General features: G+C 45.5%; 1 protein-coding gene and 1 long non-coding RNA gene across 3 annotated transcripts in view; one reads left to right on the top strand and one right to left on the bottom strand.

The window, feature by feature from the left end:
• Window positions 1–2,247: 2,247 nt before the first annotated feature.
• On the bottom strand, window positions 2,248–11,652 carry LOC138745769 (uncharacterized). The gene is made up of 3 exons (XR_011346497.1): window positions 9,834–11,652; window positions 6,296–8,717; window positions 2,248–5,299 (listed from the first exon to the last, which is right to left on the bottom strand). It is a non-coding gene; the product is annotated as an uncharacterized lncRNA (long non-coding RNA).
• Window positions 11,391–13,258, top strand: part of LOC138745768 (endophilin-B1-like) — a 57,517-nt gene continuing 55,649 nt past the window's right edge. Inside the window, exons 1-2 of one of the 2 annotated variants that reach the window (XM_069903070.1) lie at window positions 11,391–11,516; window positions 12,343–12,445. The gene's annotated coding sequence lies outside the window, so the exon portion shown is untranslated. Of the gene's footprint in view, window positions 11,517–11,794; window positions 11,849–12,342; window positions 12,446–13,258 lie in introns of those variants that run through there. The other variant, XR_011346496.1, reaches the window with a different exon arrangement.

Genomic DNA, 13,258 nt, shown 5'->3' with positions numbered 1-13,258 from the left:
CCACAGACATTGTTCACCAAATGGCCTATTCCTGGGCTGCTCTGTTGGGTGATGATTCATCTCTTTTCAAGGATTGTTGCCAATGGTCAGTCAACTTTTCACAGAGGTCTATCTCCAATGAATGTATTTAGAACATTTCCATGAGTTAATTCCCTGTAGAAACAGCAGTTTATCATTCAAGCTGTGTAGCCACAGCAGTAATGTAAAATTTGAAGGCCATCATTACTGAATCCATTTTAATCAGTCTTCATCCTGTACAATGTTCAGTTGAGACAAGAAAATCAAAATGCAACATTTAACCTCGAGGAAAGATGAGTAATCCTCTGTACCACAGAATTATTTCTGAAAAAAATATTTGGAAAATTTTGTGAATTCAACTTGCAAAGAGGTGATGAAGAGGAACCACAACAACATTTTTAAAAATTAAACCCAGAACATTTATTAAAATATGTTTATCACAATAAACATGTTCAGATTCAGTAATGATCGATTCTGGATTGGCATGTGGCCGTAATAAAAGGAATGCAGGATAGATATATTCCAAGGAAAAAAGGAATTAATGATTTGGATTGTGGTTTAAATGGTTTTGTGCCCAAATTTGCGGAGGTCACCAAGATAGGGGACAGAGTAGGAAGTGTAGAAACCGTAAAGTTGCAGAAGGATATAAACAGATTAGGAAACTGGGCAAAATGATGGCAGATGAGATTTAACACCAAGAAATGTACAGTTGTACATTTTGGCAGTGGAAATAAACAGGAAGCATACAATTTGGATGGGATGAAAATTCAGACCTTGGATGTGGAAAGGGACCTGGGTGTCCTTGTGCAAGGAAACCTAAATGTTATTGACCAGGTGAAATCGGTAATGAAGAAAGCGAATGCTATGTTGGCATTCATTTCAAGAGGAATGGTGTACAAAAGTAAGGAGGTGTTGATGATGCTCTATGGGGCACTGGTGAGACCTCATTTTGAGTACTGTGTGCAGTTTTGGGCGCCCTATCTGAGAAAGGATGTGATGTTGTTGGAGAGGGTGCAGAGGAGAATGACTAGGATGATTCCCAGAATGCAAAGGATAATGTACGAGGAGTGTGTGACAGCTCTTGTGTTGTATTCATTGGAGTACAGGAAATTAAAGAAGAAATCTCATGGAGGCATTTTGTATTTTGAAAGGTTTAGAGAGGGTGGATGCGGGTAAGATGTTTCCCTTGGTGGGTGAATCGAGGACAAGAAAATTGGAGGTTATCCATGTAAAACAGGGATTGGGAAGAACTTCTTTAGCCAGAGGGTTGTGGATCTGTGGAACTCTCTGCCTCATACAGCAGTGGAAGACAGATCACTGAGAGTATTTAAACAAGAAATAGACAAGTATCTTGTTAGTGAGGGCATGAAGGGATATGGGGAAATGTCCGGAAATTGGATGGAGTGTAGAGTAGCCTAGTGTCTATTTACGGAGCAGACTCGATGGGCCTGGTGGCCTGGTTCTGTCATTTGTCTTGTGATCTTGTTCTCATTTGAGAGAGATTATTGAAGACAACTGAGAAAAATGGAGGTAAAATTCTAGGCAGTTATTAGAGTAGGTTATTAGTTTGGCATCTCTATGTAAAACACCAAAACTGACTGTCACTTTGGATCGGTGCCAGTCCCTCCAACCCCTGAGGAACATAGACTTTCTAATATGTCATGTGTTCTTTCAGCTACAAATGATTCTCTTATTCAAACATGGCCAGAGATTTACACTTGCTGCATTTCAGATTTGCAATCTTTTTGGGTGGTTTTTCAGTTATATATGCAGCAAATTCCATTTTGGGAGTGGATTTCTTGTCACATTTTTCCGTGATGTATTTGAAAAAATGCTGTTGTGTGGACTGCAGCTCTTGAATGCAAGTGAGCTTCATTTGTTGTCCTTCCAATGCCATCTGCTGCCTGACAAGCCTTCAACCTGATTCCTGACCTTTCCAAGCCTTGCTCAAGTGTTTCCCTCGCCTCGTGACCCCATTGTAACGGTGTACAGACATGCAATAAGCCACCATATAAAGGCAGGGTCTGAGACGCAGGCTCGTAATACCCCTGGATTGGCAAGAGTTGGGCGTAGTCCACAGATCTGACAGCTGCTGGGCTTCACGGTTGCATATGGTTCTGAAAAGAAATTAGGGATTGGCGGCCTTGCAGAGATGATCGTCCCCTGAACAATTCCACCGTGCCTGACTGAAACAATATTCCAAATTTACAAGACTTCTCAGCAAACCTCCATGGCAAATATGCATTTGCTAAAATAGATCTAGAACGTGCTTACTATTAGAATCCATTTGAGTCTCTGGATGTCACGAAGACAGCAGTGATGCTCCCGTTCGGCATGTTTGAGTTTCTGAGAATACCATTCGGTCTATGCAACGCAGCTCAGACATTCCAGTGGTTCATGGACCACGAACTCACTTGTCTTGTGTTTGATTGGTGCTTGTGTTAATCGAGGACATTCTGGTTGTAAGTGTGGATGAAGAGGAGCACAAGAGCCACCTTATCTCATTGTTTCCGAGGCTTGAGGAATGTGGCTTCGTGATCAATCCCAGGAAAGTGTTTCTGGTGCTTTTGATCTTGTATTTATGGGACCTAGAGTTATGCAACATGGTATTTTTCCTGATGAATGGGAAGTGCGTGAATTTTGAGAATTTCCTCCTCCTATTAAGGTTGGCCAGTTGTGATGGTTTTTAGGTATGAGGAATTTTTATTGCTGTTCCCTGGTGAATGCCACAGCATCTCTATTAGGACCGAAATGAGGAGGAATTTCTTTACCCAGAGGGTGGTGAATCTGTGGAATTCATTGCCACAGAGGGCAGTAGAGGCAGGTTCATTAAATATATTTAAGCGGGAATTAGATCTATTTCTTCAGTATAAGGGTATTAAAGGTTACGGAGAGAAGGCGGGGATGGGGTACTGAACTTTAAGATCAGCCATGATCTCGTTGAATGCCGGAGCGGGCTCGAAGGGTCGAATGACCTACTCCTGCTCCTATCTTCTATTATTCTATGCCACTGTTTATTACCACACGTTGTGCCGTCCTGATCTCCGCAGTCGTGGGATTATCTTTACGTAACATTTTCCAATCATTTTGATCTATTTTTCTGCCTAAAACATTTTCCCACTTTCATCTTGATTTATACAATTGTGTGTGAGAGTCTGTGAGACCATGTGTGAGTGCATGTGCATGTGTACGTGTGTTTGTGCACATGTTCATGAGGATGGAGGCGTAGGTGCATGTGTGTGTGTGTGTGTCTGCACGCCTGTGTGTGTATCTGTTCATTTGTGTGTGTACATGAATGTGTGTGTGCATGTTTGTATGCGGGTATATGTGTGCATGCACTTGTGTGTGTGTGTGTACATAAGTCTGCATGCCTGTGTGTGAGCGTGTGCAGGAGTGGGTTAGTGTGTATGCGTGTATGCATGTGTACATCTGTATGATTGTGTGTGTGTTTGTGTGTGCGCATTTATGCATTCACGTGTGTGTGTTATGGAGAGGCAGCATCCAACACCAGGTGGCGCTGCTGCACTCATGTTCAGAGGACACACTACCTGCCAATCAAGGTCACCCCAAGCCATCAAGGTGACCCTTGCAATTGGCCTACCTAAATCACCAGGAGCTGCATTCCAGCCATCCCAGCCAGACGCAGCCCTGACCTTCACCCAATTGGCCCACCTAAATCACCAGGAGCTGCAGTGCAGGCAGTCCAGCCAGATTTAACCCTGACCTTCACCCAATTGGCCCACCTAAATCACCAGGAGCTTCAGTGCAGGCAGCCCGGCCAGACTCACGCCTCACCTTCACCCAATTGGCCCAACTAAATCACGAGGAGTTGCAGTCCAGGCAGCCCGCCCAGACTCAGACTCAACCCTGACCTTCACCCAAATGGCCCAGGTGAATCACCTCGACTGGCCCCTGTTGAGCCCCTGGACTTGGCTTCGAGCAATTGACCACAGCAGCCAATGGGGCCCAGCCTGCCCTGAGTTACTGGCCCTCCCAGTACTGCCCCCAGAATTAATAAGGACCATGTGCCCCTTTAGTCTGCCTCTTTCGAGTCCTCGTGGCTCATAAGTAGCACCTTCCACACTGGGTTGGGGTGAGACTCGAGGTCAGGTAGCAAGAGCCGTATCTGTACCGGTCAAGGGGTGGGGGCCCGTAGTATAACCTTGATCCTGTCTGTTGAATGTGTACGTTCATGTAATTTCATCCAGTCTCTGTCAGTTTTTCCCTTGTTATTGGAAGTGTATATTTACCCCCTGCGTAATGTGTATGTTGAGGTTTGTCCCGTTTCCATCCCCGAAATAAACGTGTGCTTTGTACCTTTGCTTTGGTCTGGTTCTTAACCTGTGGGACCCACACGAACCTGACAACAATGGAGGAGGGAAGCAAAGTATTTTATCAATAAATGGAGAATCAAATCACAAGAAAAAAAAGACAGATATATCCAATCAGAACATGGCAAGAAATTAATGTAGGGAAAAAAGGTAGGGATCTCAAGAAAAGTACCAGTGTGTCAAAATATGAACAAAGGCAATAAAATATTAAATTTGGGTTATGACAGGGGTATAAGATATTTTGAAGATTGCTACACGGAAGAAATTCTTCAAACAATTAAACACAAATTTGGAGTGGCCAATGGGACCTTCTTCTGTTTTCTCCCGCTTAGATTGTTCTTAATATAAAGATGGGGACCAACATTGACCCCACTTAAAATTAGTGAAATGGAACAAAGAGTCTGGATAGGGAATACACCCAAATTTATCAGTGAAATGTAAGATGCTCTCCTGAGAGAAAATTCAAAACCAGGATTGCAGAGTTCACAGGAAAAAGATGGAAGTCGGACTTGGATTTGACGATTTCAGAAAGAAGCTGGTCAGATTGGTGTAAGGACAGCACAACATCAATTAGAAAAGCAGGATATGGACTGGTTCAGTCTAATATTTTACACCAATTTTATCTTACCCCAGAGAAATGACCTAAATATCAGAAATGTGTTTCAGATGTGGGAAGGATGTTTTCTAGACATCAAATATAATATGGGGAAAAGGATTTATATAAATTGAAACAAAGGTGGAAAGAAGATTGAAATATACAAATTCAAGAATAGGGTCAAGATTGTGTCAAGAGTGTTACAAATATGATTAATGCCAGATATAAAAATAAAAATCTCCACATCAATTCTGCTATACTCCATATAAATTAAATGGACTTATCTCCAATTATTCCGAGAAATGTTTTCAATGTAATCAGGTGATTGGGACTTTTTTTTCCATTCGGTTAGGACCTGTGTAAAAGTGGAAGAATTTTGGAAGGATTTCAGTAAATTATAAGGACAAATTATGAAGATTAAAATACAAAAGAATGCGAGAATATTTGTGCTTGGTCATATATATGAAGCAGATACAAAACTGAAGTTGGATAAATATCAAACAAACTTTCTGAGTCCAGCCATAGCAGCAGTGAAGAAATGTGCAGCACTAACGTGGAGAGCAGAGAGGTTTGTAACGAGGGATGGGACATTGAAATGCAAAACGGTGTCACATTAGAAAAAAAATAACTTCTGGTTGAACGAATCAGATCAGGATCAGTACATGGATATGGAGAATAAAAGTCCATCCACATCCTCCACATCACCCACTCTTCTTAGTTCATGGTTAATAATTATTAGCTAGAAAATCAAATAACTCTGGGAATAATACCTACTGTATAGATTGAGGTGTTTTCTCTTTCTCTTTCTTTGGGGAGGAGGAGGGAGGGGGTGGGGAGAAAATAGACCAAAGGTTTTGGATCATTTTGTATTCTGTTGTTATAAGATATTCTCTTTATTGAGTTAATGCTTGTATTGATGTAAATGATAAACAAAAATAGATGTGGGACTGAGACAGGAACCTTTTGATGGGCCAAAAGGGTGAAGGTGAGGCCATTTTGGCAAGACATCACCGAATAATTAACCATGATAACAGGAGTGGCTTTCACGGGCAGTCCAGAGTGCTATCATCTAGGTAATGTTATGGACGTCAGCAACAAATTGAACAAATATACAATCTCATTGATAAAAATAGCATTGGCTGGAGCAAAAAAAAGTGGCGCGATCTCTTGGACGTCGGACTCCCCTCTACTTATAGCAGAACGGACGGTAGAAATGGATAGCTGGAAACCCATGGAAAAAATCATATCTAACTTAAAGAACAAATATGACACTTTTGTAAAGATCTGACAGCCAGACAGTCGATGGCGGACAGAGGCATGGAGAGCATCGGCAGAGCGGCCTGGTAATTACCTGTATTGACTACGTCATTCTCATCATTATCGGGAGTCCTCCGTGTCATCCACTGCCTGACCCAATCTGGCGTCAGCACGTGGGGACCCGCTGTGTGGCTGTCCTCCTTCGCCACTCATGTTCATTGTGCCGGGAGAAGTGACGTCATTGCAGATGGTGACATCGACATCATTACATCAGCCAGAAGTGACGTCACACCATGAGCTGGAAATGACGTCGCTGTAGTTGTCGCCAAGCGGCACTGTCAGGGGCGGGGGCTGGTCCAGGTGCTCAGGGCACACACGGCAATCGTCGCTGGCGGAGCCGGATGCTGCCCCTTTGTAGTCAGGGAAGGCAGAAGTTGTAGCAGGGAGGTCATAGAGGGCCGCTGAGCTGCCGGCTGGTTTTGAGAGACATCTGCTGCAGCGACATTCTCCTCCCCAGCTCAGTCTAGGGCTGCAGCTGCAGTGTGAGAAGGCCATGAGGGAGCCTGGGGGAACCTGGAATCGAAGGCTTCGATGTGCAGGGCTGAGGTTTGCTGGGTTCGGACCACTTCCACTGTTTTAGTTAGGGTGTAAATATTATCTTCCAGCAGCTTCTGCTGGATGGCCCTCGAGTGTAGCCCTCAGATGAAGGGGTCCCGGATCAGCCTTCCCCGGGTTCAGCCAGACACGGTCAGGCCAACTCTCGCATGTGTCCCAGGTAAGACTCAGCCATCTCCCCGGGTTGCTGGGCTTGGGAGCTGAGGAGGTATCTTGCACAGAGCACATTCATGGGGGGCTTGTACAAGTTCTTGAGAGTGTCGATTGTGCTCTTGTACGTGGAGCAGCCTTTCGTGCCTGGAAGTCATGGGGACCCAGCTTTGACCGGAGTAGGTCCAGCCTCTTCTGATCTGAGTCCAGGATGCCGCCTGCGTGTGCCTCAATGATTGCCTCGACCGTGTGCTGCCAGATCTCGAAGCATGTCTGGGCTTCCGGGACGACTTCAAGGCTCCCTGCACTCAGGAGTTTTTCCATGGCAGCCATGGGAAAATTTTGTGGATTAAATTGTGGTGCGCTGTTAGCCAGAATCAGACACACACAAGACTGTACAACAAGCTTTAAGTCACAAAGACTTCCACAGAGCCAGGCTGGCTGTAGCTGTAGTAACTTTGAGTGAGCTTTGGGAGGCTGGCGCAGGCTTATATCCCATAGGGTGATTGACACCCGATTGGGTGGGGCTTGATCCATTCAGGCCGACTGATTGACAGCCGGCCAGGTGTTGTCCAGTCCCCTTACCCTCCTGCAGGTACAGAGGTTTCCCCCTGCAGTAGGCCGGTGGTGTACCTCCACAAATTTCCATCCAAGCAAACCTTCATCAAAATCTCCTCGTCAGGGTCACATGATGTAGTGAAGTGAGATGGACGCTGGCCCAGGGGCTCTCCAAACACATACATTTTACATCTTTTAAACACCCTCAACCCCACTTTTGGTCAGACAGCTGCAGTATGGACCAGAGACCAAAGTCGAAGCAACTAGATTCAGCTATTGAGCAAATTCCAACATATGTGGAGAAAACTATTCCCGGGGCTGGCTGCCAAGAAAAAGGAGTCCAAATACTTACGAATAATGAGGGAAAGAACTTCGATCAGCAGAATGACATAAAAAGTAAATCTGCAAGCAAACACTGTAAGGAATTGAAATGGAAACCTCCAGAACAGATCGAGGTGTCTCATGGTGATGAAAATGGCGGGGTCACTTCGAGGCCTGCTGGTGAAGTCAGTGGCCAGTCCACCCGATAGGAAAAAAAACCTGCAAATTGATATTGCCTTTCTATAAGAAATCCATCTTCCCACACAGGAGCATAAGAAACTGAGGAAAGAATCGGTAGGACAGGCATCATCGTCATTCTTTCACTCCAAGGCCAGGGCGATCAATAACAACACTTGGAGAGATGATGATTGATCCACAAGGTTGAGATGTATTAGTTGATGGTCAGATTTACTCAGAATCCTGGATACTTTTAAATTTCCCTCCACCTAACAGTGATGATTCTTTATTCAGGATATTTTTCTCAGGGTATCGGGGGAACGACAAAATATACTTGGAGGGGTGGCTTTAGTTTTTGCTGGATCCTGTTCTGGCAAGTCAACCTCGACAATATCCCGAATAAAAGTAGCCAAAACTACCTTGGCTTTTCTGAAAGATTGAAATTTGATAGATGTGTGGAGGCCAATCCCCCCATTATTCCTCGACTCGGATTGGCCTTTCTTTGTTATCAACACAGCAAATTCAGAGAACATTCGTCCGAATAGTAGTCAAGAGAACTTGGAATGGACCTTCCCTCTGTGGCTGGAGTCTTTCGGTTTTCCAGGTCTTGATGAGGATCCAGTCTCCTGGTTCCACCTTGTGTAGAGAGAAGTCTAAGTGCGGTGTTTGTGTCAATAGTCCCCTCTTCCGTAAATCTGTAAGAGAGCGTGACAGTGCCTGTAAATAGTTCCTAACAAAAATATCCCCTTCCCCCAAGGTGGGACACCCCTCAACTTTACTCCAGAAGGGAAGCCCAAAAATCATTTCATAAGGGGACACCCCCACATCCCTGCGTGGGGCAGTACAAATTCTCAATAAGGCCAGGGGCAGACACTTTATCCAAGGCATTTTGGTCTCCACCATTAATTTTCAAATTGCTTTTTACAGGCTCGGTCCCAGTTGGCACAGTTATTACACTACTTCGTTCCGCTCTCGTGTCCACCATAAACACCACCTCTTCTCCCTGGGGACCAATTTTCAGTTTTACCAAGGGTTCCCTCTTATACTTGGTCCCCAACACCCGGAACCCCTGATTCATCACCTTCCCCCTCCAGATTCATCACCTTCCCCCCCTCCAGCAGCAAGTTTCCCTCGGGCGCCGTGGGCTCCTGGGGAACATAAGGAGGGGGGAGGTTGTCCAAAGTTTCCCACTTCTTTTCTCCCGCTACCCCCAATTTAAAACATTTTGTTAAGGATCCTGGCCAGGGAACCCAACAAAATGCATACGCTGACTCTTCTTGATTCACCTTTGGTCTCGAGTTTACATATATGTTTAATGCTTGTCTAACCCAATCCTCGTCGGATCCGAATTTCGGCCACCAGACCGAGGAACCTTTGATAGGCTGTTTCGACCAAAGGAGACAATATTGAACCATCTTTCTCTTGTCTTTGTCTCGATATCGTCTACTATCCCAATTTTCAAACATTCTCCCCAAAGGGCTGTCAGGAGAAACCCCCGGGAAAAGTCCCGATCCCTCAGACGAGCCCTTAGACTTTCTTCCTCCCATTTTTCCCGCCTTGATCTGTTTATCGTGGCTGAGGACCCCCTTCGTTTTCGGGACCCTACTCCCTTTCGTCTCGGTCGCCTCGTCAGAGGTACTATCACTCCGTCGGTTCCCGCCGAGGTTTCCCTGGGGTCTATCCTAAGGTCCCACGACGGGGTCCTCATGCCACCCTCTTTACACCTTATTTATATTTTTACTCCATCATGACCGTTACCTGGGTGGTCTCGTCCGTCAATCCCCACACCACAATCGTAAGTCGTCACTTACCGGTGTCTTCCTGGGGATTGAACCATCACCCCTCTCCTTTTCGTCTTGTCGTGTCACCTTGTCCGGATACCACTAGCTCAAGCCGCCCGAGGTGACGAGCAAGGGACTAGGAGCCGCTGAACTGAGCGGGGTGCACCACCTCCGACGTCCCCCTTTCTCGCCTCCCCCCACGGCCGAAGTGTAGATCCCGGACGATCCCCCAAATTGTCAGAAACACAAATTCTCACAAATGAGTCTCTTTAAGATCGGTGACACGACAAGCTTTATTCACAAGTCTGCAGAGTTGGACTCAACCGGCTTCTCGCCAAGTCAAGCCCCGATACATACAGTGCATTGTTTTTTATACAATTTGCTTGTCCTTCGGCATCTCCACTACACTGCTTTAATTGGTTAGTTTTTGCAGAATCATCCTGATTACTGTTAGTCACACACACCACGATCATTCATGACCTCTGCTCACACCAAATTCTGTTTTTCACTCTTTATCAATCTTTGGCTCCTGCATGTCTCTCTGTAGTTAAATCTGTTGCAAGTCTGTTGTAACATTTTCCAGCTAAACTCTAGTGGTTAGCCCCCTTTTATGACTAATCATCACATTTTAACTTAAACCCTTTTTAACCCAAATTCTCTATCTATAACAGCTGTGACATCACTCCAGTTGACAGCAGCGGGGAGAGAATAGAAGTAGAGCTGCCAGTGTAATAAAGGAGTCTTTGACTTTGATTTCTTGAGTGTGTGTCCTGCTTTCCACACTTCACAGTAGCGCGCATGCTCCAATTACACATCAAATGGTCTTCCTCATTTACATCGTGAGTCACTTGTATGGTTTCCTTACCTAAAGCGTGAGAAGTGCAGCAAAGATCGTCAGACTTGTTTCTGGTTTGTTTTAAGCAGGTGATAGGAGGAAACTTTGAATATGGATCTCTTTGTCGTTGGGAACGAGGGAGATGACCTGACAACATTATGAGAGGACACGGCAGCACGGATCGAGAGAGGATAATGTAAAGAAGCCGAACACCAAGTGTCACAATTTCCCAATAACCGATCGGCTGCTTGGACTTGAAGAAGTGTCTTCAATGAAAATGTAATATCCTTGGAATTCTCTCCCCAGTTGAAGGTTCATTTGAAATTGGGATCCATGGACTTGTGATGAGTTTATTGCCGTACCCATACGTAGCGGGATAATATGCAACAAACTTAGATGCAGATACTTTGAAAAAAGTAACAGGCATTAAATTGTAAGTGGTAATAAATGTGAAGGAAAGATTGATAATAAATAGTCTCCCTTGCAGTTGGGGTACAATGTATTGGTTGAGATCAGAGGAATCTTGGAGCCAGGACAAAGTGATCCTGTGTTTTCCAAGGATTTGATTGAGTTGTTGGGGTAGTTGTAAGTTGACGGGCCAAATGGTCTGCTGCTCCTACCACTGGCTCTGCTTTCTGTCTTGCGATGCTGATTGGGTGCGCCTGTGTGTTCGCTCGCTCGCTCGCTGATTGGTTGCATCAGTTGCACGAGCCAATGGGTTGATTCGGTGAGGCCGCTATTGGATTGGACGCTGTGTCGGGTTGGATTGATGGGCGGGTTCGCGGGCTGATTGGCTTTTGCTGTGAGGAGGCGGGACGTTGGCGGCGGCCTCGCCTGCTCGGAGTCCGTCGCGTCGCCGCGAGCGCAAATTGGAACAAGTTAGTGGCGGCGCCGGGACCTTCCTCAGCCGCGCGGTCCAGCAGCTCGCCGGGCCCCAGAGCCGAGGCGTCGGTGCAAGGCCTGATGGCGCCGACAGGAAAGAAGGAGATTGGCGCATGCGTGGTAGGTTCGCGACTTGGTGATCGGCTCGCGCATGTGCGGCTGATGCGCATGTGCGGCTGATGCGCATGTGCCAACGGACCGCCAATGAGCGAACCTTTTGCGCAAGGGCCAACCGATGACCCGCGCAAGCGCACTGAAATTAAGATGGCTGCCCCCAGCCTATGGACCCCCCAGACGCTGAGTCACAAAGTCAATCCGCACATTTTGGGTCTGACGTGTCCTGTGTCTCTGTTCTCGTTTGTAAAATCATTTGATTTTAAAAATAGGCACTAAGACTTCAGGACTCCTCACACTTGCGACCATGGTGGGATGTGACTAATCCATCGGCGTCCATTACGGTCGCAAGTCGGGAAGGACCTGTCGGGGTCATTGAGTCGCTTCGGAAGGGATGGAAAACCAATCAATTTTTCTTTGCTTCCCAATGCTCATAGAATGTGTCTGATTCCATCCGTTGTTCCTGTTGTATTATCACATTATTCATAAAGTCAGATGTTATTTTTTTAAAGTTGTGTCTCTTGAACAATAATGCTCCAATCCTTCTGATCCTGACGTACCATGTGTTTAAAATGTAATGTTTCTCAGTTACTTGATCGAATGCCTTGAAAAATATAGGGACTTTGGTGTTAACAATACAGAGTCAAGATTTCACCAATCCTTTTGAATTTATGATCTCTGGGATTTCTGGTCATGTTTTCTATTTAGGTTGGTGTATCTTGCAGGCCTGTTTGGTTGCAGCAAGTAAGAAGTTATCGATTGGTAGCGTCCACTGCGGCAGCGCTACCAAATAAAGAGACGTCCACACAAGGTAAGTGTAAAACAAAGACTGGCTTTACTGTTTTAAATTCCCCACGTCTGCTCGCTGGCCCGGCCACTTCTGGTGACGTACCCCTGACTTCCAGCAGTGACGTTGTTGCATCACTCGCTGGCCGGCTGGCAGCTACGCAGAAGTGTAGGGCTCCTAAGCCCATACATGGTGCTAGGCATGGGGTCCTTCTCGGTAGTGAAGGGGAGTCCGTGCCAGTCTTGGACTGTCCAAGTGTTGCAGTGATTTGGCTTTTTTTCCTCGCCCGGTCACTTGGTACGCTACAATCTCAATGTTTTTAAGGGGGAAATTCTTTCAATGTTTCATTCACCTTTATTACAGAATTCTTCCTAGATTATTAGTGTAACATTGAATGTTATGGATTTTCATGAACAGGGATCATGATTTTACTCATAATTTGGTGAGCAAATGGATGGGACATCTTTTACTAATGCCCCATGGGAATCAAAATAAAAATGAAGTGATGTAATTAGGAAGGTTTGTTGACTCTTTTTTTAAGCAAGATGTCAGGATGATTTTCATCTTGCTTGCTTAATTAAAATGTGATTCGTCAGTTCTTAATGGCAGCTGCCATATTGGCATTGCAAGGAGAGATGGGAAATGGATCAGGTCCTTGGTGGTCCCAGTAATGCAATGCAGAAAGATGTCACGGGGCTGAATGTGGTTTAGGGAGGGAGAGGGTATTAATTTTTAGGAAAAGTATGTGGCCAGCCACCTATCAATATTTTCCTCAAATAGAAACTCCTGCTGGTAGAAGCCATTTCCTACTTTGAATTGGCCCAATGTCATTATCCA

This window comes from Narcine bancroftii, chromosome 11 (genome assembly GCF_036971445.1).
Source record: "Narcine bancroftii isolate sNarBan1 chromosome 11, sNarBan1.hap1, whole genome shotgun sequence".
Classification (NCBI taxonomy): domain Eukaryota; kingdom Metazoa; phylum Chordata; class Chondrichthyes; order Torpediniformes; family Narcinidae; genus Narcine; species Narcine bancroftii.
This window is presented reverse-complemented; position numbering and strand designations above follow the sequence as displayed.